The sequence below is a fragment of the Ambystoma mexicanum genome, chromosome 7p, assembly GCF_040938575.1.
Source record: "Ambystoma mexicanum isolate Mex_15411 chromosome 7p, UKY_AmexF1_1, whole genome shotgun sequence".
Lineage (NCBI taxonomy): Eukaryota > Metazoa > Chordata > Amphibia > Caudata > Ambystomatidae > Ambystoma > Ambystoma mexicanum.
Genome location: NC_090939.1, coordinates 50,740,003 through 50,766,126, shown reverse-complemented (window position 1 = coordinate 50,766,126; position 26,124 = coordinate 50,740,003). Strand labels below are relative to the sequence as shown.

General features: G+C 51.4%; 1 protein-coding gene across 3 annotated transcripts in view; it reads right to left on the bottom strand.

Moving 5' to 3' along the window:
* SPAG17 (sperm associated antigen 17) overlaps positions 1–26,124 on the bottom strand; it is a 1,712,709-nt gene that overhangs the window by 1,361,009 nt on the left and 325,576 nt on the right. The gene's annotated exons all lie outside the window — the stretch shown is intronic.

The window sequence follows — 26,124 nt, the reverse complement described above, 5'->3', positions numbered from 1 at the left end:
AAGTTAAAAGGATGGATTTCAAAGGGCGAACATTTCTTTCGTCTTTCGGAGCTGCATGCTTTGGAGTACCATGCCATGAGATTGAAGGCCTCTTATTGGAGCGCAGCAGGATAGGACATATGTTTAGGCAACGCCTTGAGTCCATGAAACACACTCCCAGGGGGATGTTAGGTCATGTTAGGTGCAAGGAAACCACACAGAGTCACTAATGAAAGGGCTCGTGGCCCTGCGGACTGGGTACACACTACGAGGGGAAACCGAGCAAATGGGTGGGCCTGGGGACCTTTTCACGCTTCCCCAGTGAGGGAGCAGACACGACGCAGGGGTGGGCGGGGAGAGCGGAACATGCTGGGGATGGATTCTGCAGGGCTCCAGCCCCCTGCCTCCACGCTTCCCCAGTGAGGGAGCAGACACGACACAGGGGTGGGTGGGGAGAGCGGAACATGCTGGGGATGGATTCTGCAGGGCTCCAGTCCCCTGCCTCCACGCTTCCCCAGTGAGGGAGCAGACACTACGCAGGGGTGGGTGGGGAGAGCGGAACATGCTGGGGATGGATTCTGCAGGGCTCCAGCCCCCTGCCTCCACTTCCCCAGTGAGGGAGCAGACACTAAGCAGGGGTGGGCGGGGAGAGCGGAACATGCTGGGGATGGATTCTACAGGGCTCCAACCCCCTGTCTCCACGCTTCCCCAGTGAGGGAGCAGACACTACGCAGGGGTGGGGAGAGCGGAACATGCTGGGGATGGATTCTGCAGGGCTCCAGCCCCCTGCCTCCACGCTTCCCCAGTGAGGGAGCAGACACCTCGCAGGGGTGGGCGGGGAGAGCGGAACATGCTGGGGATGGATTCTGCAGGGCTCCAGCCCCCTGCCTCCACGCTTCCCCAGTGAGGGAGCAGACACTACACAGGGGTGGGCGGGGAGAGCGGAACATGCTGGGGATGGATTCTGCAGGGCTCCAGCTCCCTGCCTCCACGCTTCCCCAGTGAGGGAGCAGACACTACGCAGGGGTGGGTGGGGAGAGCGGAACATGCTGGGGATGGATTCTGCAGGGCTCCAGCTCCCTGCCTCCACGCTTCCCCAGTGAGGGAGCAGACACTACGCAGGGGTGGGTGGGGAGAGCGGAACATGCTGGGGATGGATTCTGCAGGGCTCCAGCCCCCTGCCTCCACGCTTCCCCAGTGAGGGAGCAGACACTACACAGGGGTGGGCGGGGAGAGCGGAACATGCTGGGGATGGATTCTGCAGGGCTCCAGCTCCCTGCCTCCACGCTTCCCCAGTGAGGGAGCAGACACTACGCAGGGGTGGGTGGGGAGAGCGGAACATGCTGGGGATGGATTCTGCAGGGCTCCAGCTCCCTGCCTCCACGCTTCCCCAGTGAGGGAGCAGACACTACGCAGGGGTGGGTGGGGAGAGCGGAACATGCTGGGGATGGATTCTGCAGGGCTCCAGCCCCCTGCCTCCACTTCCCCAGTGAGGGAGCAGACACTAAGCAGGGGTGGGCGGGGAGAGCGGAACATGCTGGGGATGGATTCTACAGGGCTCCAACCCCCTGCCTCCACGCTTCCCCAGTGAGGGAGCAGACACTACGCAGGGGTGGGGAGAGCGGAACATGCTGGGGATGGATTCTGCAGGGCTCCAGCCCCCTGCCTCCACGCTTCCCCAGTGAGGGAGCAGACACCTCGCAGGGGTGGGCGGGGAGAGCGGAACATGCTGGGGATGGATTCTGCAGGGCTCCAGCCCCCTGCCTCCACGCTTCCCCAGTGAGGGAGCAGACACTACACAGGGGTGGGCGGGGAGAGCGGAACATGCTGGGGATGGATTCTGTAGGGCTCCAGCTCCCTGCCTCCACGCTTCCCCAGTGAGGGAGCAGACACTACGCAGGGGTGGGTGGGGAGAGCGGAACATGCTGGGGATGGATTCTGCAGGGCTCCAGCTCCCTGCCTCCACGCTTCCCCAGTGAGGGAGCAGACACTACGCAGGGGTGGGTGGGGAGAGCGGAACATGCTGGGGATGGATTCTGCAGGGCTCCAGCCCCCTGCCTCCACGCTTCCCCAGTGAGGGAGCAGACACTACGCAGGGGTGGGTGGGGAGAGCGGAACATGCTGGGGATGGATTCTGCAGGGCTCCAGCCCCCTGCCTCCACGCTTCCCCAGTGAGGGAGCAGACACTACGCAGGGGTGGGGAGAGCGGAACATGCTGGGGATGGATTCTGCAGGGCTCCAGCCCCCTGCCTCCACGCTTCCCCAGTGAGGGAGCAGACACTAAGCAGGGGTGGGTGGGGAGAGCGGAACATGCAGGGAATGGATTCTGCAGGGCTCCAGCCCCCTGCCTCCACGCTTCCCCAGTGAGGGAGCAGACACTACGCAGGGGTGGGTGGGGAGAGCGGAACATGCAGGGGATGGATTCTACAGGGCTCCAGCCCCCTGCCTCCACGCTTCCCCAGTGAGGGAGCAGACACGACGCAGGGGTGGGCGGGGAGAGCGGAACATGCTGGGGATGGATTCTGCAGGGCTCCAGCCCCCTGCCTCCACGCTTCCCCAGTGAGGGAGCAGACACGACGCAGGGGTGGGCGGGGAGAGCGGAACATGCTGGGGATGGATTCTGCAGGGCTCCTGCCCCCTGCCTCCACGCTTCCCCAGTGAGGGAGCAGACACGACGCAGGGGTGGGTGGGGAGAGCGGAACATGCTGGGGATGGATTCTGCAGGGCTCCAGCCCCCTGCCTCCACGCTTCCCCAGTGAGGGAGCAGACACTACGCAGGGGTGGGGAGAGCGGAACATGCAGGGGATGGATTCTGCAGGGCTCCAGCCCCCTGCCTCCACGCTTCCCCAGTGAGGGAGCAGGCACGACGCAGGGGTGGGCGGGGAGAGCGGAACATGCTGGGGATGGATTCTGCAGGGCTCCAGCCCCCTGCCTCCACGCTTCCCCAGTGAGGGAGCAGACACTACGCAGGGGTGGGTGGGGAGAGCGGAACATGCTGGGGATGGATTCTGCAGGGCTCCAGCCCCCTGCCTCCACGCTTCCCCAGTGAGGGAGCAGACACTACGCAGCTGTGGGAGGGGAGAGCGGAACATGCTGGGGATGGATTCTGCAGGGCTCCAGCCCCCTGCCTCCACGCTTCCCCAGTGAGGGAGCAGACACTACGCAGGGGTGGGTGGGGAGAGCGGAACATGCTGGGGATGGATTCTGCAGGGCTCCAGCCCCCTGCCTCCACGCTTCCCCAGTGAGGGAGCAGACACTACGCAGGGGTGGGTGGGGAGAGCGGAACATGCTGGGGATGGATTCTGCAGGGCTCCAGCCCCCTGCCTCCACGCTTCCCCAGTGAGGGAGCAGACACTACGCAGGGGTGGGTGGGGAGAGCGGAACATGCTGGGGATGGATTCTGCAGGGCTCCAGCCCCCTGCCTCCACGCTTCCCCAGTGAGGCAGCAGACACTACGCAGGGGTGGGTGGGGAGAGCGGAACATGCTGGGGATGGATTCTGCAGGGCTCCAGCCCCCTGCCTCCACGCTTCCCCAGTGAGGGAGCAGACACTACGCAGGGGTGGGTGGGGAGAGCGGAACATGCAGGGGATGGATTCTGCAGGGCTCCAGCCCCCTGCCTCCACGCTTCCCCAGTGAGGGAGCAGACACGACGCAGGGGTGGGTGGGGAGAGCGGAACATGCTGGGGATGGATTCTGCAGGGCTCCAGCCCCCTGCCTCCACGCTTCCCCAGTGAGGGAGCAGACACTACACAGGGGTGGGTGGGGAGAGCGGAACATGCTGGGGATGGATTCTGCAGGGCTCCAGCCCCCTGCCTCCACGCTTCCCCAGTGAGGGAGCAGACACTACGCAGGGGTGGGGAGAGCGGAACATGCAGGGGATGGATTCTGCAGGGCTCCAGCTCCCTGCCTCCACACTTCCCCAGTGAGGGAGCAGACACTACGCAGGGGTGGGCGGGGAGAGCGGAACATGCAGGGGATGGATTCTGCAGGGCTCCAGCCCCCTGCCTCCACGCTTCTCCAGTGAGGGAGCAGACACTACGCAGGGGTGGGGAGAGCGGAACATGCAGGGGATGGATTCTGCAGGGCTCCAGCTCCCTGCCTCCACTTCCCCAGTGAGGGAGCAGACACTACGCAGGGGTGGGTGGGGAGAGCGGAACATGCAGGGGATGGATTCTGCAGGGCTCCAGCCCCCGGCCTCCACGCTTCCCCAGTGAGGGAGCAGACACTACGCAGGGGTGGGTGGGGAGAGCGGAACATGCTGGGGATGGATTCTGCAGGGCTCCAGCCCCCTGCCTCCACGCTTCCCCAGTGAGGGAGCAGACACTACACAGGGGTGGGAGGGGAGAGCGGAACATGCTGGGGATGGATTCTGCAGGGCTCCAGCCCCCTGCCTCCACGCTTCCCCAGTGAGGGAGCAGACACTACGCAGGGGTGGGGAGAGCGGAACATGCAGGGGATGGATTCTGCAGGGCTCCAGCTCCCTGCCTCCACACTTCCCCAGTGAGGGAGCAGACACTACGCAGGGGTGGGCGGGGAGAGCGGAACATGCAGGGGATGGATTCTGCAGGGCTCCAGCCCCCTGCCTCCACGCTTCCCCAGTGAGGGAGCAGACACTACGCAGGGGTGGGGAGAGCGGAACATGCAGGGGATGGATTCTGCAGGGCTCCAGCTCCCTGCCTCCACTTCCCCAGTGAGGGAGCAGACACTACGCAGGGGTGGGTGGGGAGAGCGGAACATGCTGGGGATGGATTCTGCAGGGCTCCAGCCCCCTGCCTCCACGCTTCCCCAGTGAGGGAGCAGACACTACGCAGGGGTGGGCGGGGAGAGCGGAACATGCTGGGGATGGATTCTGCAGGGCTCCAGCCCCCTGCCTCCACGCTTCCCCAGTGAGGGAGCAGACACTACGCAGGGGTGGGGAGAGCGGAACATGCAGGGGATGGATTCTGCAGGGCTCCAGCCCCCTGCCTCCACGCTTCCCCAGTGAGGGAGCAGACACTACGCAGGGGTGGGTGGGGAGAGCGGAACATGCTGGGGATGGATTCTGCAGGGCTCCAGCCCCCTGCCTCCACGCTTCCCCAGTGAGGGAGCAGACACTACGCAGGGGTGGGTGGGGAGAGCGGAACATGCTGGGGATGGATTCTGCAGGGCTCCAGCCCCCTGCCTCCACGCTTCCCCAGTGAGGGAGCAGACACTACGCAGGGGTGGGTGGGGAGAGGGGAACATGCTGGGGATGGATTCTGCAGGGCTCCAGCCCCCTGCCTCCACGCTTCCCCAGTGAGGGAGCAGACACTACACAGGGGTGGGCGGGGAGAGCGGAACATGCTGGGGATGGATTCTGCAGGGCTCCAGCCCCCTGCCTCCACGCCTCCCCAGTGAGGGAGCAGACACGACGCAGGGGTGGGTGGGGAGAGCGGAACATGCAGGGGATGGATTCTGCAGGGCTCCAGCCCCCTGCCTCCACTTCCCCAGTGAGGGAGCAGACACTACACAGGGGTGGGCGGGGAGAGCGGAACATGCTGGGGATGGATTCTGCAGGGCTCCAGCTCCCTGCCTCCACGCTTCCCCAGTGAGGGAGCAGACACTACGCAGGGGTGGGTGGGGAGAGCGGAACATGCTGGGGATGGATTCTGCAGGGCTCCAGCCCCCTGCCTCCACTTCCCCAGTGAGGGAGCAGACACTACGCAGGGGTGGGTGGGGAGAGCGGAACATGCTGGGGATGGATTCTGCAGGGCTCCAGCCCCCTGCCTCCACGCTTCCCCAGTGAGGGAGCAGACACTACGCAGGGGTGGGGAGAGCGGAACATGCAGGGGATGGATTCTGCAGGGCTCCAGCCCCCTGCCTCCACGCTTCCCCAGTGAGGGAGCAGACACTAAGCAGGGGTGGGTGGGGAGAGCGGAACATGCAGGGGATGGATTCTGCAGGGCTCCAGCCCCCTGCCTCCACGCTTCCCCAGTGAGGGAGCAGACACTACGCAGGGGTGGGTGGGGAGAGCGGAACATGCAGGGGATGGATTCTGCAGGGCTCCAGCCCCCTGCCTCCACGCTTCCCCAGTGAGGGAGCAGACACTACGCAGGGGTGGGTGGGGAGAGCGGAACATGCTGGGGATGGATTCTGCAGGGCTCCAGCCCCCTGCCTCCACGCTTCCCCAGTGAGGGAGCAGACACTACGCAGGGGTGGGGAGAGCGGAACATGCAGGGGATGGATTCTGCAGGGCTCCAGCCCCCTGCCTCCACGCTTCCCCAGTGAGGGAGCAGACACTACGCAGGGGTGGGTGGGGAGAGCAGAACATGCAGGGGATGGATTCTGCAGGGCTCCAGCCCCCTGCCTCCACTTCCCCAGTGAGGGAGCAGACACTACACAGGGGTGGGCGGGGAGAGCGGAACATGCTGGGGATGGATTCTGCAGTACGCACCCCAAGCCACCGAGTGCTGGGCCCTGCGCCTTATTCCCTAATCAGCCTCAGGAGTGTTCCTATCGCTAAAATAAGCAGAGGAGTGAAACAGCCACCAGGAGCTCGTGCTCTGTTTCATCTGCTACTTTGGCACTATCTGTAACTTTTCAAAGCAATAACATTCCCCGTCGAACACTGTATCCGTTTCCTTGACCGGGTGGGGTTGTTGGGGGGGGGGGGGGGAGAATTTAGGGGGGCCGATCAATGTGCCTGGAGTAGAGATGGAAGGGGGCGGTGATAGACAGCTACAATTGCAATTTGAAGGGTGTAAAAGTGGAGGACTATTTAATGCAGAACCGCATGAAACCCGGAAGCAGTCCCTGGGCACCACATAGTAACTGTTGAGCAGAATGCAACCCCCTCCTCCCCCATCCACGCCCAGCCTCGCCCCCGGCCCTTTAATGTCCGTTCTGCTGGTCCCCGGGCCTAATTGGGGTGATAGAGTATTGCATTTTCTGGGGAGTGATGACAACGCCACGAACACAGCTGCATTGTCCAGATGTGTGGCACTGACAGGCTGCTTTACTCTTTGCCTTTTTATTGCTGGATTTTTTTACAGCTTGTTTCCACCAAATTTCATAGTACTCCGTAACATCTGGCCCCGTCTCCTTGGAGTCCAATAACCACTTTACTTACTGCGAAAAAAAATAAAAGGAGGCAAGAAGACCATGAAACTTGTTACATTGGCCTTACACAACTGCTAGCGCTCCGCCTGCGCGCCACCTCCATTGCTCCGCCCGGGAACGCGGTGTAGTAGGGCCTACAGGATGAGTAATCGCGCCTCATATTTTCCAACTTTTGTTTGCAAGGCCAGAATCAGGCTCTATTTATAACTCTGCAATGAATGAGGTGTTACCAAAATGCTCTGACAGGGGCGCTTATTTTCTTCTCCCCCCTTTGGAGCAATTAGGCTGGGGTACATATGGTGTCAATTTCACCCGCTTAGATTGGAGCAATAAATGTGCTCAGCTCTCTGGACCCGCGTCCATGTCTTCCCAGAGTTTGGCGGCGTTGGCGCCACGTGATCACAGAGTCACACCCCGCCCCGCCCCCCACATTTCATGATTTGTGGGTTCAATTTCTTCTAGTAACTGATGGGGTATGGCGGGCAGACTCAGACTCTCAATCCAGCAATTTGTTCTGCTTCCTCCCCACCTGACACAAACAAGCGAGAAACGAGAGGAGGGGATCAAGGCTAACAAGATCCGGCACAAGCCAAATTGGGACGTCTGGAGTAGGACCCAAACCTGAGGGAGGGGGCAGCAGGTAGTGCTTTTTGTTGTTTTGAGCTTTCGCCTCCAGTGAGGCTGGCAGTCATTAGGCCTCCGGTAACTCCGCCTGTCGCTGCGGTGGAAGAACCTGGAGTTCTAGTACATTTGATCTTACTTTGCTGGTGTTTCCCCAAATCAAAGTAACTCAAGCCTCCAAGCAGAATCTCTCCCTAACTAGACTCAAGACATAACCACAATATGAAACAAAGCCACATGCAACAAAGCACGGACGCTGGCGCTCATTAGTCAACCTCTGGTTACTTGTAGAGAGGTTACGTTTGAGCTACGCTGGCACCACCATGGTCATTGAAAATGCTCAACGTTCCAAATTACGACATCCGTAAAGATGCTCTAAAGTAATAGCTCCGGCCACATAGATCTGCTCCCAAAGAGGGGAGTAAAGAAGTATTAATGAAGGAGGAATAGCGTCAATACTTTCTAGGAGCCTTTCTTTAAAATCCTGCGGGAGTACTCTCAAGGAAAGTCACGGCAATTCCTACTCCTCAATCGGTTGAGGATCTTTTTGACACAAAAATAAAAACTATCAATAATAATAGCCCAAGAGCTCAGAATTCAGTACTTCTGTGGATCCACCCAATGCTGCCGCACTAAGTACCCTGCCACTCTGCTCCCAGGGCCACGGTTCTACCGCACTAAATACTATCGTTTGCCTGAGCTTCAAGCTTTGTAAGCATGAACCATGGCCCTCTCGCCCCAAAGCTTCAAGCGTGCAAATTCCCTTAGACCTAGAATTAGCAACACCCCCTCTCTCTAGGTGCAGAAAGCCCGGATCCTGAATAATTCTCAGATCCCGTCCACTGAAGAAACCCAGGTTTCACCCTCCGATCCCCCACACTGTCTGTGCTCACTTGACTGGGTGCCAGGCTGCCACCCAGCCAGGGGGGACTGAAGCATACTTTCCAATGGTCACTCTACAGAACTGAGGCCCAACATCTTGTTCGGTCCTGGCTGACCGTTCCATACCATTCCCAACTCTGGCTCACGCATCACGAGCTCCCATCCATATCCAGTGTTTAGTGCATTTGGTAGCACCATGGACTGGCTGCTTCTTTTCTGATGATTCGAAATCCCACATCTGGTCTTTCCGGAATCACTTGCAGGATCACCTAGAAGTCAATCATGTTCACCTTATGCAGGAAGCCACAGCATGCTTTTCAGTGGGGCTTGGAATATGTTTGGCTTTCCCACTACCAATGCGCCAAACTCACAGCAAAAATATATGGCAAAGAGCAGCACAATAACCACCATTTCATCTACAACCTCATCAAGCAATAGACAGATGGAAAGTGGGACATTGTGAATGGGAGTTAACTGATACTGGCGCATGACAGCGCACCAGTCCCTAGCCAATCACCAATCTCTACGAGCGAAGTAGCATTTGCCTCTAGTGGCCGCCACATGATTGCACTTGGGAGCACGTAGCACCAAAACCATACCTTAAGTGTATAGTCATTTATAGGAAGTTTGGCCATAAAAATGGCTAACTCAGGATCTTCCCCCACAAAAGAAAGGTCAGGGTGGTGCTCCAGCCTGGCCTTACTAAGTGCTGGTCCTCCATTTTCCCCTGATGTTCTTGTCTCACATCTCATCTCTTTGGGTTTCACTCGCTGGTATCCTACGGTCTCATTAACTGCTGTGGTCACCCCTAGGCTACCTCCTACTGTGGGTGTTGCCACCTTTGTAGTATTCCTATGTATACCTCCAGACACCACTGTACCACTGTCAGCACCAACTCCACCTCCTGGCACTCCTTCCTCCGTATCGCTCCTTCTTCCTGATGTTACTTCCTTTGCGTCTCTCCTGCCCTCTGACAGGACATCCTCTTTCTCGTGGGTCTCACCACCTCCTCCTGTGCCCTGGTTCCTACCAGCTCCTACTGACTTCCAATCCTGTTACCACATTTTCATTTCATGTTCATTTCATTGAATTTATAAAGCGCCTTTCGCCGAAGCACCTGAACAATAACAAATATTTAAAAAACAGTACAATTCATCATGATAAGAATTGAGCATTGGTACAAGTTACATCAGGTTAAATCAGAAGGGAGAGAAGCCAGAGAGTTTAAGAGACAAGAGAAGATAAAAGATAGGTTTTGAGGTTTGCTTGAAAGATACAAAAAGAGATGAAGCAGAACGAAGTGAAAGGGAAAGAGGAGTTCCAGTGTTTGGGAGCCAGGAGGGTAAAAGAACAGAAACGAGACGGAGCACAGGGAGGCTTGGGAACAGTTAGAAGAAGTACATTCTGTGACTGTAAGGGGACATAGAATGAGAGTAGTGCGGAATGATAGAGGGGGGCCAGAGCATAAGTGCATTTGAAACCAATCAAGAGAAAGTGGTAAAGAAGACGAGATTCAAAAGGAAGTAATGACACAGAGAGTAGGGAGGGTGTAATGAAGACTGAGGGGGTAAAGAAAAGAAGAGACGAACTGAGGAATTATAAACGGTAGGAATAGGAAGAAGGTGGGAAGCAGGAAGACCAAGCAATAAAAGAACAACAATAGTCAATGCGGGAAAAGAAGAAGTTTAGTAGCATGAAAAGAAATATAGGGCCGAGCACGACGAATGTAAAAAAGAGCATAGCGACAGGCGGTGCGATGGAAGAAATATGAAGAGAAAAGGAGAGAGACGGATCAAAGATAATGCCCATATTGCGCACAGATTGTGAAAAGAGCGGAAAGGATGGGGAAAAGGAGAGGGAGGGGGTGGGGTGGGAGAAATAGTAGAGGCAGGAAAGAACAGGGCCTCGGTTTTTAAGGGTTTAATATGGAGGAAAGGAGAGGACATCCAGTTCTGAACAGCAGAAAGACAAAGTGAAGAGCAGAATCAAAGGAGGAAAAGCAGAAAAAGATCTGGGTGTTATCGGCGTGCAAATGTAAAGAGAGATGAAAGGAAGAGATAAGAGCAGAAAGGGAAGCAGTGTAAAGGGAGAAAAGAGGCCCGAGTACCGAGCCTTGAGGGACACCATAAAGAGGAGGGAGTGAGGGAGAAGAATGACTAGCCCAGATTATGGAATAGGTCCGTAGCGAAAGGTAGGAAGGGAACCACTCGAGAGCAGGCCCCGAGATACCCAAGGTGGGAAGAGAGGAAATAAGAAGAGCGTGATCCACAGTGCCAAACGCCGCAGGTAGGTCGAGAAGAATAAGGATCGAGGAATGTTTGGAGTGACGGGCTGTGAGGAGAGGATTTGAGACATGTACAGCAGTCTCTGTAGACGAAAACCAGACTTCAGAGGAGGGAGGAGAGAATGGTTACCTGGGTATAGGCAGCCCATTCAAGAATTTTAGAAAGGAAAGGTAGGAGAGCAATAGGGCAGATATTTGCAGAAATAGATGACTCAAGGGACGTTTTTTTCAAGATCGGAAGAATAAAGCACATGCTTAAATTCAGCAGGAAAGTAAGAATGTACAAAATAGTTGTTAAGAGAGGTAAGGTAAGGAAGAAGATAAAAAGATACTTGAGGGATAACTGAAGAGGGGAGAGGATCAGAAGGAGAGGCAGTAGAATGAGCACGAGCTAAGAGGGCAGAGGTATCGGAGCCAGCAAGGGGAGAGAATGGTGAAAAGAAGTGCAACAATGGAGCAGGAGAGGTAGAAGGGGAAGAAGGGGTGAAAGCTGAGAGAAGATTTGCTACTTTAGATGTAAAATAGTTTGCAAAATCAGAAGAAGAGAGGCGAGCGGGCAGATGGATCAGGCGCTTTCGGGGGAAACAATATTGTGAAGACACTGATCGAGATGACGCGGTTGGTGAGTTAAAGAAAGCACAAGTTCTGAGAAATAGGATTTTTTATCAATAAGTAAAGCAGAATCAAAAGAAGAGTGCAACGTACAGAGCATAGCAAGATAAAGAGGGGTATGAGAATTTTTCCATAGCCGCATGGCTTTACGCAGACTGCGGCGAAAGGAGACAAGACCTGGAAAGTGTCAGGGCTGTGAGGTTTTACGAGTCGGAGAAAACGGGTGTAAAGGAAAAGTCGAGTCAAGGACTGATAGCACAGAAGAATGTAGAGTGCTAGCAGCTGAATCAGGATGAAGGGAAGCGAAGAGCAAGATGATGGAAGAGAAGAGTGCAAAGAGAAAACAAAAGATGGAGGATTGAAAGAAGAAAGATTACGACGAGTAAAGGTAGTCGAGGAGGAGACCGGAAGGGCAGGAGGAGAAACAGAAAAGAAAAGAACTAGGTGATCAGAAGCGTAAAAGGGGAAGGAGGAGACCGCAGAGAGGGGCGAAAGTGAAAAGAAAATTAAGTCTAGGCAAGAACCAGACTGATGTGTAGGGGGAGAAGAAAGGAAGTGAAAGTGGTAAGAGTCAGCGAGTGAAAGCAGCAAGGGAGGGTGACATCCCTGAGGAGAAAGAAAGGGGGACAAGACGGGAGAAGGTGGGATAGGAGAAGATGTTGTGGACCAAGGGGATGATAGACGATAAGAAGAGAGACAGGAAAAGAATTAGAGAAAGTAGAAAAGTGAAATTGAAAAGAAGGGAAGCTTGATGGATTAGGACTGGGGACTAAAAGAGAATAGGAGGAATTATGGAGAATTCCTGTGCCCCCCACCACGTTACGTGGGAAGGGAGTATGAAAGAACGAAGTGGTGGCAGTATGAAGGGAGGCTGGGGTAAAGGAGTTGTAAGGGGTGATCCAAGTTTCAGTTAGACAAAGAAAGTGAAAATTAGAGCCAAGAAATAAATCAAGAATAGAGGGTGATTTATTGCAGACAGAGCGAACGTTGAAAAGGACAAAGTGGAATTGGGGGAGAGCGTCAGAAGAAATGGAAGGACAGGAAAAGTTTGAATCGTTGTGTAAGCGAGCAGGGGAGAGGTGCGATCGGTTATCCTTGATGGGATAGGACAATCGATTTATTTATTGAGCATTTATAATGTGACTATACAGCAAAAAGGTTTTTCTAGGTGCATCAAGACAAAGGAGGGAGGGAGGGGAACAGGGAAGGAGAAAAAACAAAGCAATAACGTTCCTACTAGGTCTTGAGACATTCGGATTGTGCAAGTGCAGTACAGGGAATGGCGGGGTGGAGGGGAAGTGTAGGGCGGGGAGGAAGGAGCAATTCTCAGGAGGGAGGGGGGAGAAGGGTGCAATAAGGCATGGAGGGGACGTGGGGAGGGAAGAGAAGGCAGGGAGGGAGGGGGAGGCGCAATGCACAGGAGGGTTGGAGGAGAAGGGTAAAATAAGCACAAGTGAACAGGTGCAACACAGCAGAAAGCTGCAATGAGGGACACAACTGGAAAGGGAGCATGCTTTGGGAAAGCCACACCTCATGGTGTAAGGCTACATCAAGTATGCAGTAACAAGTAGGTAAACTGCAGTCATGGAAAACCTCAGCGTACAGTGCAGGGGGCTACATCAAGTATGCAGTAACAAGTAGGTAAACTGCAGTCATGGAAAACCTCAGCGTACAGTGCAGGGGGCTACATCAAGTATGCAGTAACAAGTAGGTAAACTGCAGTCATGGAAAACCTCAGCGTACAGTGCAGGGGGCTACATCAAGTATGCAGTAAGAAGTAGGTAAAATGCAGTAATGGAAAGCCTCGCCCTACTGTGCAGGGGGCTACATCAGGAATGCAGTAAAAAGTAGGTAAATGCAGTAATGGAAAGCCTCGCCCTACAGTGCAGGGGGCTACATCAAGTATTCAGTAACAAGTACGTAAAAATGCAGTAATGGAAAGCTTCCCCCTACAGTGCAGGGGACTACATCAGGAATGCAGTAAAAAGTAGGTAAAATGCAGTAATGCAAAGCCTCACCCTATGGTGCAGCGGGCTACATCAAGTGTGCAGTAACAAGTAGATCAAATGCAGTAATGGAAAGCCTCGCCCTACTGTCCAGGGGGCTACATCAAGTATGCAGTAACAAGTAGGTAAAATGCAGTAATGGAAAGCCTCGCCCTACGGTGCAGGGGGCTACATCAAGTATGCAGTAACAAGTAGGTGAAATGCAGTAATGGAAAGCTTCACCCTACGGTGCAGGGGGCTACATCAAGTATGCAGTAACAAGTAGGTAAAATGCAGCAAAGACATTCCATGCCTCAAGGGGCAAGGGGCTGGACAGGTGTACAGGTATGCAAAGATAAGAACAGGAAGGAGCAGAGATGCAGGATGACAAACAGTGATGAGCTTTAAATAAGGTCAGGTAGGAGGCAGGCCCGTTGAGCGGGCAGTAGGCCATAATAAGGTAGGTGTCAGACAACCAGAAGACTGAATAGGAAATGCATAAAAACAGTATCAGGCAGAATGCATGTGCATGGAGAGGCAATGCCCCCAAAGTAAGTCAAAGGCGGCAACAGGAACCGCTTACGGCAAATGTTCGATTATGAGGGTGCCGAGCAGCTACAGGTGGTGTGGGGCGGAGATCACAATGGGAGGGGCCCATACCACTACCGAGTGGTGCGGGTTGAGAGTCAATCAGAGTCAAGTTCAGTGAGTCAGCAGGAAGGGTAAAGTAAAAGCGATGGACCATGAGGGCTGAACAAGCGGGTCAAGGCGAGCACATCAGCATCAGGCATATGAGAAACCTTACCAACCGAAGGGGAGGGTGCCCAACCCAGCGAAGTGGGGTTGAGGCGATTCCAGCGGGTGCAACGGAAGTGTGCATCTGAAGTATGGCCCGATGCGTCGAACGTGCCCGGACAGGCCCAGACAGAAGTGGAGCAAACCCCTTTGATGACCCTTAGATCAGAGCCGTCTTTGCCTGCCAGCTCCCTCTGTGATCATAAAAGCAAAAAGGCCCCGGCCAATCCGCATGCAGTGGAGGCGGTATCACGGGCAGCAGCGGTACATCCGTTGGAAGGGGTGCCCATGGTGGCCATGATGCAAGGAGCCAGCGCTCAATGCGGGATAATGTGAGCTGCAGAAGGTTTACCTTGGTATTTAGTCATCTGGGTGCAAAGCGATCTGGTGCTCATGAGGCCCAGATAGCAGTGGAGCAAGGCCGGCTTCCTCAATGATCATGAAAGGTATGAAGACAGAGCGGAGGATAGTGAAAAGATACATAAATGAGTAAATGGCTGGTCATCATTCTGCAACGATCCTTTCAGCTATTACTGCCTCAGCCTTCACTCCCTTAGTTCTTACCATCTCTTCCTGCCTTTTCTCTGCCTCAGATATTACCAAACACCTTTATCCTTCTCAACTCCCACGACCTCCTTCCTAACCCATTCAGCTCTCACCAACTATTCCTGCTCTCCACTGCTGCCACCTCTCCAATCTCCTCTGTCCCTCCATCTTCTGCTTCTTCCACCAGTCTTTACTCCCCAGCCTTCTCCAAATGGGAGCATCCTGCGACCTACACTGTCTGATTGGAGCTGGGTGCTTCTATAGTGTGTTCCACCTCCCCCTTGGTGGGTATTTCAGTGAGTGTCTGTACCTGGGGCTTGTAATTGATGGAGTGCAGAGATTGGCTGTCATCCCTGACTGTACCTGATGGTACTTTGGGCTCAAGGGGCTGGGCCAAACCTGTAACTGGCTTGCCCGGCAACTTGGCTTTAGACCTTTCTCCCTTAGCCGTCCTGGAGAGCTTGCTGTGCTGTGCCCGAGCTGTGTGGTTGACAGGCTGGACACACACCGTGTACACTTCTGGGACACTTCATTTCCCTCAGCATGCTGGAAAATAGTAACATTGTATCCCCAGAATGCCTCTGAACCCCTTCCTCCCACATTGAACTCTGCATTTAGGGATTTGCACACTGGCAACATTTAATTTGTGGATATGAGGAGTTAATAGTGGGTTCCGTAAACTCTCCAAGAAGAGGCCTTTGATATTCGGTATCAAGTGGAAATAGTATCCAACCACCCACTACCACTGGCAAAGAAACAATTTCCCTTGAAGGGAAAGCCTTCCTTTTCTGTGTTGGGAGATGAGTGGGCTACACCAGTATAATAATCCTGCAGAGTGTTCTGGACTGACCTACCCTACTGGTCTAGTGAGGGGAAGTGGAAGATGATCTAAACTCCCAAGAATGACCTGTGGTGTTATTGTCCCCTGCTCGGTGACCGTGACCACGGTAGGGAGAACAGGGGCACCCCAATTCTGCATCAGACTCAACACCCACTGGGAAATGGATGGTACCTAGCCTCCTGTGTCAGCACCTTGCTGGTCCCTAGGAACAGGATGGGCACTTCATAACTGGGAGGGAAAAGTCCATGAAACTGTAAGCATGAAAACTCAAATCGCTGCAGCTAATAGCACAAATGACAAATGCTGGCTCTGCAAGAGTTTACAAACCTGTTTTGCATTGGGTGCTTTGCAAATCAATCAATAAACCAGACATTACATATTGTAAGGGTGCAGAAGGAGGAGACTCGAAAGGTGGCATAGTGATTGCTATAGACTTATTCAGCAAGGAAATAAAGAAAAAACCTAACTTTCCCTAACACTCAGAGGGGGTTCCCTGCCTCAGCTAAGGTGCTAGTGGGTCCATCAGAATGTCCTTGTAACTTGTCCTTAAAGAGTCCACCGTCCTGTGTCAAAACATCCATATATCTATCCCTTACACTTATAACTGATCAAAAAGGTTGCGTCAATGTTCTTGGTCCAAGAGAAGGACTTCCTCCTCGACTGGCTGGGACAGTTCTGATTGCAACTCCTTCATCGGGGGAAATTACTCCCTTCCCTTGGTTTTAATACTTCACAAGCAAAAGGATTGCTGATCCCTTTAACACTCTATTTGAAAGTTTACACGTTCTTTACTTCAGGGGGAATGATCTGGATCACTTCGTGTGATACTCCTGGCAAGACACAGTTGAACAACGCCAGGGGGAATGTCTTCTTTTCCCTGGCCTTTTGACACACATACAAGATATAATTGTGATGAGGGTCCCATACCATGGCTTCTCTTCTCTCAAAAGGAGGTATTGGTGCACTCTCCTGCCAAGTGACTTGTAACTTTCTGATCTTAGGGGTGTGGGTCCCAGACCTGCATCGCTCTACTACTTTGATTTGGCAGACCTGGTTTACTTTCCTGCCAGGTACTGCCAGGAAGAGGATGACGCGTTACTCTTCTGTTCTTGGTTTCTCGACCCTTCCTGGTGGTCACTGCATTTACTTGATCCCCAGTACGAGGAAGATGCATTCCCCGTTACCTGCCTTCCAAACGGGATGTGCCACCAGCTCTTCCAGGGTTCGTGGTTCTTCCCAACAGCCTCTCTGGTCCTCTTCCATTACTACAGGCCTTATCCAGTGGCTCTGTGAGCCCCTCCGACCTTGAATGGATTTGGTACCTTCACTGGACCCGATGGTTCACTTCAGCTCAGGTATGCGACTGCTGCTCCTTTGGCAATTCAGGTAGGAGGTGGCCTCATGCCGGCTCATCTGCTGTTTCGGTGTCAGCAACGTCTTGTCCTCTCTCTTTCGCCGAGGACTAGAACCCAGAAAATGGCAGTGACTGGAACGAAAAGGAGATTATCTTGCTGCAAGCCTGCCGAGGACTAGAACTTAGCCAATGGTAGTGACCTGAAGCAAAGGAGATTATCTTGCTGCAAGCTTGCTGAGGACTAGAACCCAGAAAATGGCAGTGACCTGAAGTAAAGGAGATTATCTTGCTGCAAGTCTGCTGAGGACTAGAACTCGGACAATGGCAGTGACCTGAAGTAAAGGAGATTATCTTGCTGCAAGCCTGCCGAGGACTAGAACTCAGCCAATGGCAGCGACCTGAAGTAAAGGAGAATATCTTGCTGCAAGCCTGCCGAGGACTAGAACTTACCCAATGGCAGTGACCTGAAGTAAAGGAGATTATCTTGCTGCAAGCCTTCCCAAGAACTAGAACTCAGCCAATGGCAGTGACCTGAAGCAAAGGAGATTATCTTGCTGCAAGCCTGCCGAGGACTAGAACTCAGCCAATGGCAGCGACCTGAAGCAAAGGAGAATATCTTGCTGCAAGCCTGCCGAGGACTAGAACTCAGCCAATGGCAGCAACCTGAAGTAAAGGAGAATATCTTGCTGCAAGCCTGCCGAGGACTAGAACCTACCCAATGGCAGTGACCTGAAGTAAAGGAGATTATCTTGCTGCAAGCCTTCCCAAGAACTAGAACTCAGCCAATGGCAGTGACCTGAAGCAAAGGAGATTATCTTGCTGCAAGCTTGCTGAGGACTAGAACCCAGAAAATGGCAGTGGTCATAATTCCTGTGGTCAGGATTGGCTAACTCGCTTCCTTCACCTCCCACCAAGATGCCCACTGGCTGCTGATAGGACCATGAGTTGGGAAATATGTATAATGTAGGTTGAGGGAAGAGAAAAGATACATTTTAAAATGACAGGGATTTTAACCATTTTTGTTCTGAAAAAGATCAAAATGTGACAGCTCCCTCAATCTTTCGGATAACCCCATGAAGATATATATATAGGTTCTACATTGCATGGCGAGTCAGACCATACAAATTTTATTTTGGCATGTCCTTCCTGGGTGGAGCTATCGTTCTTCGCGGTTTTCTTCTGCACCAAAATAGCTAACAATTGGACCATTTCCAATTAAAACTGGTTTTCATGATCTATCCCTTCCCAACTTTCCCATTTCTCAGGGGTATGAAAATGGCAGAATCATAATTTTCCCCATAACTTAAATGATGTACATCACAAAACCTTTGTTTTTACATGTTTGCAATGGGCTTTTCACCCCTTTTAATTTGACCCTGGGTGGGCACGATAGGGCACATGATGCCCCTTTTATTTAGGAAAAACTGCATTCAATGTTTAATCAATGCCAGGGCATAACATGTGTCAGTAAGATTCAATTCTCTTAAGACATATGACCAGCCATCTGGTTGATCTTAACCTTTTCCATCCTTGGGTTCAAAGCCTTGCTCAGTCATTAATGAACAGTTTATGGGAAGCTTCACCTTAAGGTCACTTCTGCAGGACATGTTATCAGCAACTCCAATAAATTCAGTCTACTTCTTTGTGTATCTTAGCATTTTACATTGACAGTCAGACCGGTTTCCTTGGTGTGCATCAAACCAACGGGCTGCGAGGTCAGGATCCAGACACACTTAGTCTGTTCACAGTTCAGTGGGGGATTTCAGCTTAGCAGGAAAAACAAGGGGCAATTTACCATTCTGAAAGGCTAGCATATTCCATTTAGCATATTTACATTTGAAAGGCACAGTATAATCTTTTCGTACATACTGTATAAACAGAAATAAGTTCACTCTATCCACACAGATAGTCCATAGTTACATAAGGAAGCAGTATTCAAATCTACACCAAATGAAATAGGCCCTTCTTTCTCCATGCTGTCATTTTATATGATGGAATTAATGTCTCTTTCCTCCTGTTGAATGTAATCTGTCCTTCACTTTATTTCTGAATTGCAAAGGCATTATTCCTCCATTTTAGCTTCCAAATGCAAAGCTATTTCTTTTCATCTCATGTGCACTGCTGCAGTTTTTAAATCTGTCCATGTGCAATGTATTTCTTTAATATAACAGTTGAAAGGCCGGAGTATCCCTTCGGTATTGTCCATGCATAGGCCATTATTGACCATTTAACTGTCAGTTTATTTATGAAAAATAAGTGCCTTTCTCCACTGACCACTTGTCCATTGCAGTAGAATTTAACTAGGCCCGTTTCCTTCCATGTCACTAGGCCTTAAATCGGGAAAATAAGTGTTTTGGCCTGGCCTGCCTTTTCCAATGGATAGCACCAGCCAGCTTCACTCTTAAATATTGGCCTGGCCTAGCCTGTTTATCTCTGAAATTCAGGGGCTATATTTTACACCACTGTGTGGTTCAAGGGGGATACCAAAAAAATAACCAAAATCATGAATTCCATAGTCAGCATTGGTACGATGTTCATTCATCCCCCCTTTTTATTGTTTTGCAGCAATTTTTGCAGAAAAATGTTTGCTGAAACATCGAAAAATATGGGGCGTGGGAGGGGAGGGCATATAAGGGGTAGGGTGGGATGGTGTATAGGGATAAATAATAGGGGGGTTTGGGGAACGCCCCCAAATTAAAAAATAATGAAAACAAAATTCGGTCAAAGAATGAACATAGAACCATCAGCATTTTGGCACCATCAAAAAAGAACCAGCACATTAACATAAATCCATGGCGAGTCTGTAAAAGAATGATCTGATTACTAAGCACGTTCTCATAGTCCTAACGACTCAGGGGAATCTTCCTCTTTAAATCAGGCACCCAGCGCCCTTAACGTGTACAAACATAAAACACTGTGCTACGCCCTGCAGTTATCCTACAATCTCACTGCCCCCTGAGAACCACAAGATGCATACATTCAAGAGGAGAAAAGTGAGACTGAATTTATAGATTAGTGAGAAATAGCATTTAGGTCACTACACCCAAACTCTACGGGCAGGGACATCCCTGGATGGTTGCTGGGAATAGAAATTGCTATCTTCCCGCCTTGCCCCACACTTTGACCACTTGCTTCTCCCTTAACCCATCAGCAACCTCATATAAAGTAGTTGGGAGACAGAAAAGTGGGTGGGAGTTAATACTTCCTCCACCCAGAGAAGAGTTAGGTAGGTGTTGGAAAGAAAGTGAGTACCTGTGTAAGGGGTAGGCGGGGTGGAACAGGGACGAGTGAATGGAGTCTGCATTTGGCACAAGGTTGAGAGTGGGCATGAGGCCATCAGGCTATAGTGTACAGGCTAAGCCTCATGGTCCCAAAGCAGCTTCATTTATCATGAACAGACTACGTTTGCTCAGGGGTATCCAGTGGCTGTTCCCGAGCATATGATAAGTGCACCCTCCCACCAGAGGCTGCACTTGGCACATGGTGGCAGCATCTGAACTCCGAGTGTAACTTTGGCATTTGAGGCTACATCTGCCATATAAAAGCAGCACCTAGGCATGTGAGGCATTTCAGATTTATTTTATTATTTGGATATTTTGAAAAACACTAGTGCAATTGCATGGCGCCTTCACTGTAATATGCAGAAAGTAAGAGAAATTAAAAACAAGGACATGTCGCTGGGAATTGTTTCTGGGATGGCATGGAGAAGAAAGCAAATGAGACAACATGAGCGCTCATGAGTGGAAGATGTTCACCAAAATAGCAAGATGCAGGTGCATGTTCAGGTAGCATCCGAAACAGTCATCATTGTCTTCGTGGAGTCGAGTGGTGAGATCCATGGGATGGGGCCGGCTGCAGATGACCAATCTGCAACATGGCAGAAGTGGATTTCGAAATTTGGGAAAGAAGAACAGGAACTAGCCCAATGACACTGGGATCCTGGCCGGTTGTGACTTAGTGATCAAGTTGTGTAGATGCTATAGATCCTGGCTGTTTGTTACTCAGTGTTCACTTTGTGTAGATGCTGTAGGTCCTGTCCATTTGTGACTCAGTGATGAGGTTGTGTAGATGCTGTAGATCCTGGTTGTTGTGACTTAGTGATGAGGTTGTGTAGATGCTGTAGATCATGTTTGGTTGTGTTTTGGTGATCACGTTGTGTAGATGCCGTAGATCCTGGTTGGTTGTGACTTAGTGATCAGGCTCTGTAGATGCTGTAAGTCCTGGCCGTTTGTGACTCAGTGATGAGGTTATGTAGATACTGTAGATCCTAGCCGATTGTGACTCTGTGATGATGTTTTACAGATGCTGTAAATCCTGGCTATTTGTGACTCAGTGATGAGGTGAACAACGCCCTTAAAACAGCTCTCAGCATACCAAAAAGAGACCATATCACACAAGCCAGGAAGACAGTAAACTGGCTCCCAGTCAAGGACCGCATTTCCTTCAAAATTCTCACCACCACTCACAAATGTATCAACTCCACAGCACCTTCATATGTATCTGACACATTATACAGATCTCAATCCACCAGACCAACCAGACAACAATACACCAATCAACTCACTATACCTCGCATCAATAGGACCAAGGCAGGAGGTATAGGCTTCCCCTTCCTCGCACCTAAGCTGGGGAATTCCCTCCCCACTGACCTCAGAGCGGAAACATCTCTCCTCTCCTTCCGCAAAACACTGAAAACTGCCCTCTTCAACTAACCACTCGCTCCCAACCACCTGCCATTCAATGTATGTATGTAATAATAACTGCGTCCAATGTAACACCTACGGACCTGAATTGTATGTAACTAAGTATAAGCAACACTGTAACAAGCGCCACGATGCCTTCGGTCTGCTGTGCGCTCAACAAATGCAAATAAATAAATAAATAGTGATCAGGATCTGTAGATGCTGTAGATCCTGGCCGTTTGTGACTCAGTGATGAGGTTGTGCAGATGCTGTACACCCTGGTTTGTTGTGTTTTGGTGATCACATTGTGTAGTTTCTGTAGATCCTGGCCGTTTCTGACTCAGTGATCAGGTTGAGCAGATACTGTAGATCCTGGTTGGTTGTGTTTTGGTGATCACGTTGTGTAGATGCTGTAGCTCCTGGTTGGTTGTGACTCAGTGATGAGGTTGTGTAGATGCTGTGTGTGATGCTGGAAATGCATCGGAGGGACAGGGCCTCCGTATCCTTGTCCTTTATTGCGTGTTCTGCCGAGTTATCCACGCAGGACTTCATGTGGGACTCCTGGCGGTGCAGCTCTCTCTTTTGGTTTGGTGTACAGACCCATGGGATACCCTAATGGCACTCAGGCCATGTCATTGGAATCAGTAGATTCCTGATGGACACAAGAAGCCACGGGGGGGCCTTCCATCGCCTGTTACCTTGATCTTCCCGAAGTCCCAGGAAGCCCTGACTCTGTCCCTTCCTCCTGACTGGCTGTTGGGTGGAAGCTCCATATATGTTAGTGCGGGGAAGTGCCAACCAGACTGGCTTGAGCCTTCACAACGACCGTATGTTGTGGGTTCACCCCGTGGGTGGGACCTGGGTGAATGGAGTGTGACAAATACGCATTCTGTGTTGTGGATGTCTAGTATCTGGTGTTTGACACAATGACTGAGACAGCCCTGCCCGAAGCTGGTATGGATGCAGTGTGGAGTGCTGAATGGCAGAGTGCTTTTCCAAATCCACATTCTGTGTTGTGAGTGTCTGGATGCAGAAGAATGGCCTGAATGCACCGGGCGCCTGATTGGCTGACTGACTGCCTGAATGCCCTTCTGAGTGATTGGTTGCCTGAGTGTGACCCAGCAGAATGAAAGGGAGATCAACTAGTATATCTGGGGGCCTCTCACTGCTAGAATTCTTTCAGAAGCTGGAGTTGAAACTGACATTGAAACTGAAGCTTAACCTTGAAGCCCTGCTGGAAGAGAAGAATTGCTGCTGCTCTACTTCGTCGATCTGAAAGCTGCTGTGTCTTCAAGACCTGATCCAGAGAGGACCTGGTTAGGCGCCCTCTTCCCGAGCTACGAGCGACCATCGTGCACTGCTAACCTTCGCCGAAGCGCCCTGGAAGTCTGCCTACGAAAGACTGTCAGCCGGAGACGGGGACCGCCGACGAGAAATGAAGAAAAGCACCGGACAGTCATCCACCTTCGTCGACCAGGGTTCGCAGGTTTGCTATAACCGCTGGAGGCCCGTCGAAGTTAGTTGCCCAGAAGAGGGGACTGCTTGACGCTGTGCTGTCGACGACTGGAGCCGCAACGCTCCATTGATTAAGACATTTGATTCCCGGACGTGCAGATCCGCACCGCCGACTGCCTTATCCCGCCGGAGAAGGCCAGGCTGTCAACGCGCCGAGGAGCATCCGCCAGTGGGTTTCCCGCCACCCAAAACTGTACAGATGCCGGACGACTCGACACCCTTGCTGGGCCACAGTTCTTCACAAACTCTTTGCGGTCCTAAACTAGCAACATTGAGGTGCCCCGCATGCCTCTTCCTTGCAGGATGTCGACGAGCACCGCCAGGACCGAAGCTGCTGCCTCACTGTCATTGTTCACCCTTTTCTTCCTAAGATTTCGACGATCCGTGGCTCCTGCTTTAAAGGGAGCCGCTCGAGAAGGATCCGTCGACGACCCGTCGTCAAACTCTGCTATTCCTGGTACATTGGGGTGGTAGAAACATTGTAGAAAGAAATAAGACTTATTGAACAATATATGGGCTGGGCTTGTAGTGTATCTTTATTTTATAGGTTGCCCAGGTGGGGGATCTCCACACAGAACTGTGTCTAGTGGTAGGGGCCAGTATTCTGCCAATTGTTCTAAACAACTGCGTTCCTCCTATGTCTATTGTTGGTTACCTTTATTAATTGATTTGTGTGACATTTGACCAGAGTACAGTTGATGCACTTTAATGAAATTTGATAATAATTGTGGTACCACTTAGAGCTGTATATATTTGCCATTGTAGATTAACTGGGCACAAAGTGAGGTATTGTGATTGTGTATATAACCTTGAACCTTAATTATATAAAGACTGTGTTTTCACTAATACAGTGTGTGGACATTCCTTTGTGGGTGCTTGGGGACTACACTGTACTTAAGAACCAGCCCGCATCACCTCCTGAGAAGCTAGGCCTTGATTGCTCGACCATAGCTACCGAATGGAGAATCTTAGCTGGGGTCCTCTGTGCCTATCCTTTCCCATATAGAGAGTACAGACAACTCCGCCCCCCCTCCGGTCCTTTACACTGTAGATCCTGGTTGGTTGTGACTTAGTGATCAGGCTGTGTAGAAGCTGTAGATCCTCGCACATGAGCGAGAACTTCAGGATTTAGAAATAAAATCCTTGCTCTGTAGTGGCTGGGACTTCCAGGGGAGATTAGTGAGCCCCGGCAAGTGCCCCATCTGAGAACGATATTCCTGAGCCTCTTAAGGCTCAGCCCTGGCTAGCCCCAGCCCACTTAAAGCCCTGTGTTTGCTAGAGTAGACCGCTGTGCAGCAAGAGTAAAACTAACAGATCTCTTGAGAGGGTCTGTGAATGCAAAAAAAATTGAAAGTATTTCATTGTAATAACATTTTAAATTGCCCATTTTAATATTTTACAGTGTTAATTTCTAAAAATCAGATCCAGTATATATTTTAGCTATAATAAGGTTACGGTCATCGGAGTCAGCACAACACCTCATTAAAACCTAGAATAACCATATACATTATTTTCTGTTAAAAGGGTATTCCTAGATGGACAGCCTGATAGACTCATCATACCTTTCCTATCCACCTAGAGCTGCACCACCTTAGCCATAGCCCTTAGACTATCAAACCTGGACTATTGTAACGTCCTTTACGTAGGAGCCAACAAATATGTCACAAATAAAATCCAGACTCTGCAAAACAATGCTCTCAGAGCAGTGCTTAGTATCTCCAGGAGAGAACACATTTCCAACATCAGGAGAGCCCATAATTGGCTCACCACCACCGACAAAATCTTGCACAAAGTAGCCTCCTTAACTCATAAATGCCTCAACAATGCACCCCGCCCGTTACGTAGCCGACAGAATAAAAAGATACACCCCTAACCGACCCATCAGAACAGCCAATGCCAACTTGCTCACAGTTCCCAGGTTCAAACGAACCAAAACGGGTGGTAACAGCTTCCAGGTGAAAGCAGCCCAGCACTGGAACTCCCTGCCACCTTCCTTAAGGACACCTCAAACCTACGCCCACTTTAGACGCAAGTACATTCAGTGGATAAAGGACAACGACCGATAACTTACCTTGCCTACCCTATGTATACTATGTAAATATGTATACTTGTAAACTGTATATCACTGTATCCATCGCATTTGCATTAATCTATGTACACACTGTAAATTACTGTACAGCACTGTGAATAACCTCACTGCTCCTGCGCCCTCATACCATCAGGTCTGGCGCGCAATATAAAGAATAAACAAACAAACATACTCTGCCAAATACCCCTATGTGAAAGGAGAAAGGGAAAAATACCCAGGTTTCTAGCCTGCTTTGCATAAAATCAAAGAGCATCTTGGGAACCATTAGTTGACCATAGATCTTTATATTTAACAAAAATGTTGGTGATAAAAGAGTTGTTTGTTTGAATGACTAAGTAGCTTGGGGCTCATTTCATTAATCAAAAGACTGACTGACATCAACAGGTTAGAAACATTGCACCATAGATGCGCGTTTGGAAATCCACATAGCGGGCTGCCTCTCTGCTGCCCCCTCCCACCTCCAGGTCCACATACACTGCACCCTCTAGTCTCGGGCCTTGGGAGCGCTTACCACCCGCTTTAAGTCCCACCCTCCCTCTCCCTTTTTGCTGCACCTGCAGTGGGTACAGGTGGAGGTATTGACCCAGAGACTGGTAGGTGCCTATGGGGTTCCATTGTGTGCTAGGAAGAATGTGGGATTGGTAGAATGCATGTAGTTCATGGTCAGATATCATTTTTCCCTTTCAGTTCCGGTGCTAGAGATTTGTGAATAACTTTATGGATAACCTTTCCGTTTCCGGTCATGTAGTTTAATTTGGACTATTAATGGTAAGCATGTCATATGAGAAATGTTTGACGAAAATGATTGAATGCATTGTGCTAAGATCTTTTTTCTGTCGCAGGCGGATTTGGGGGGCGGTC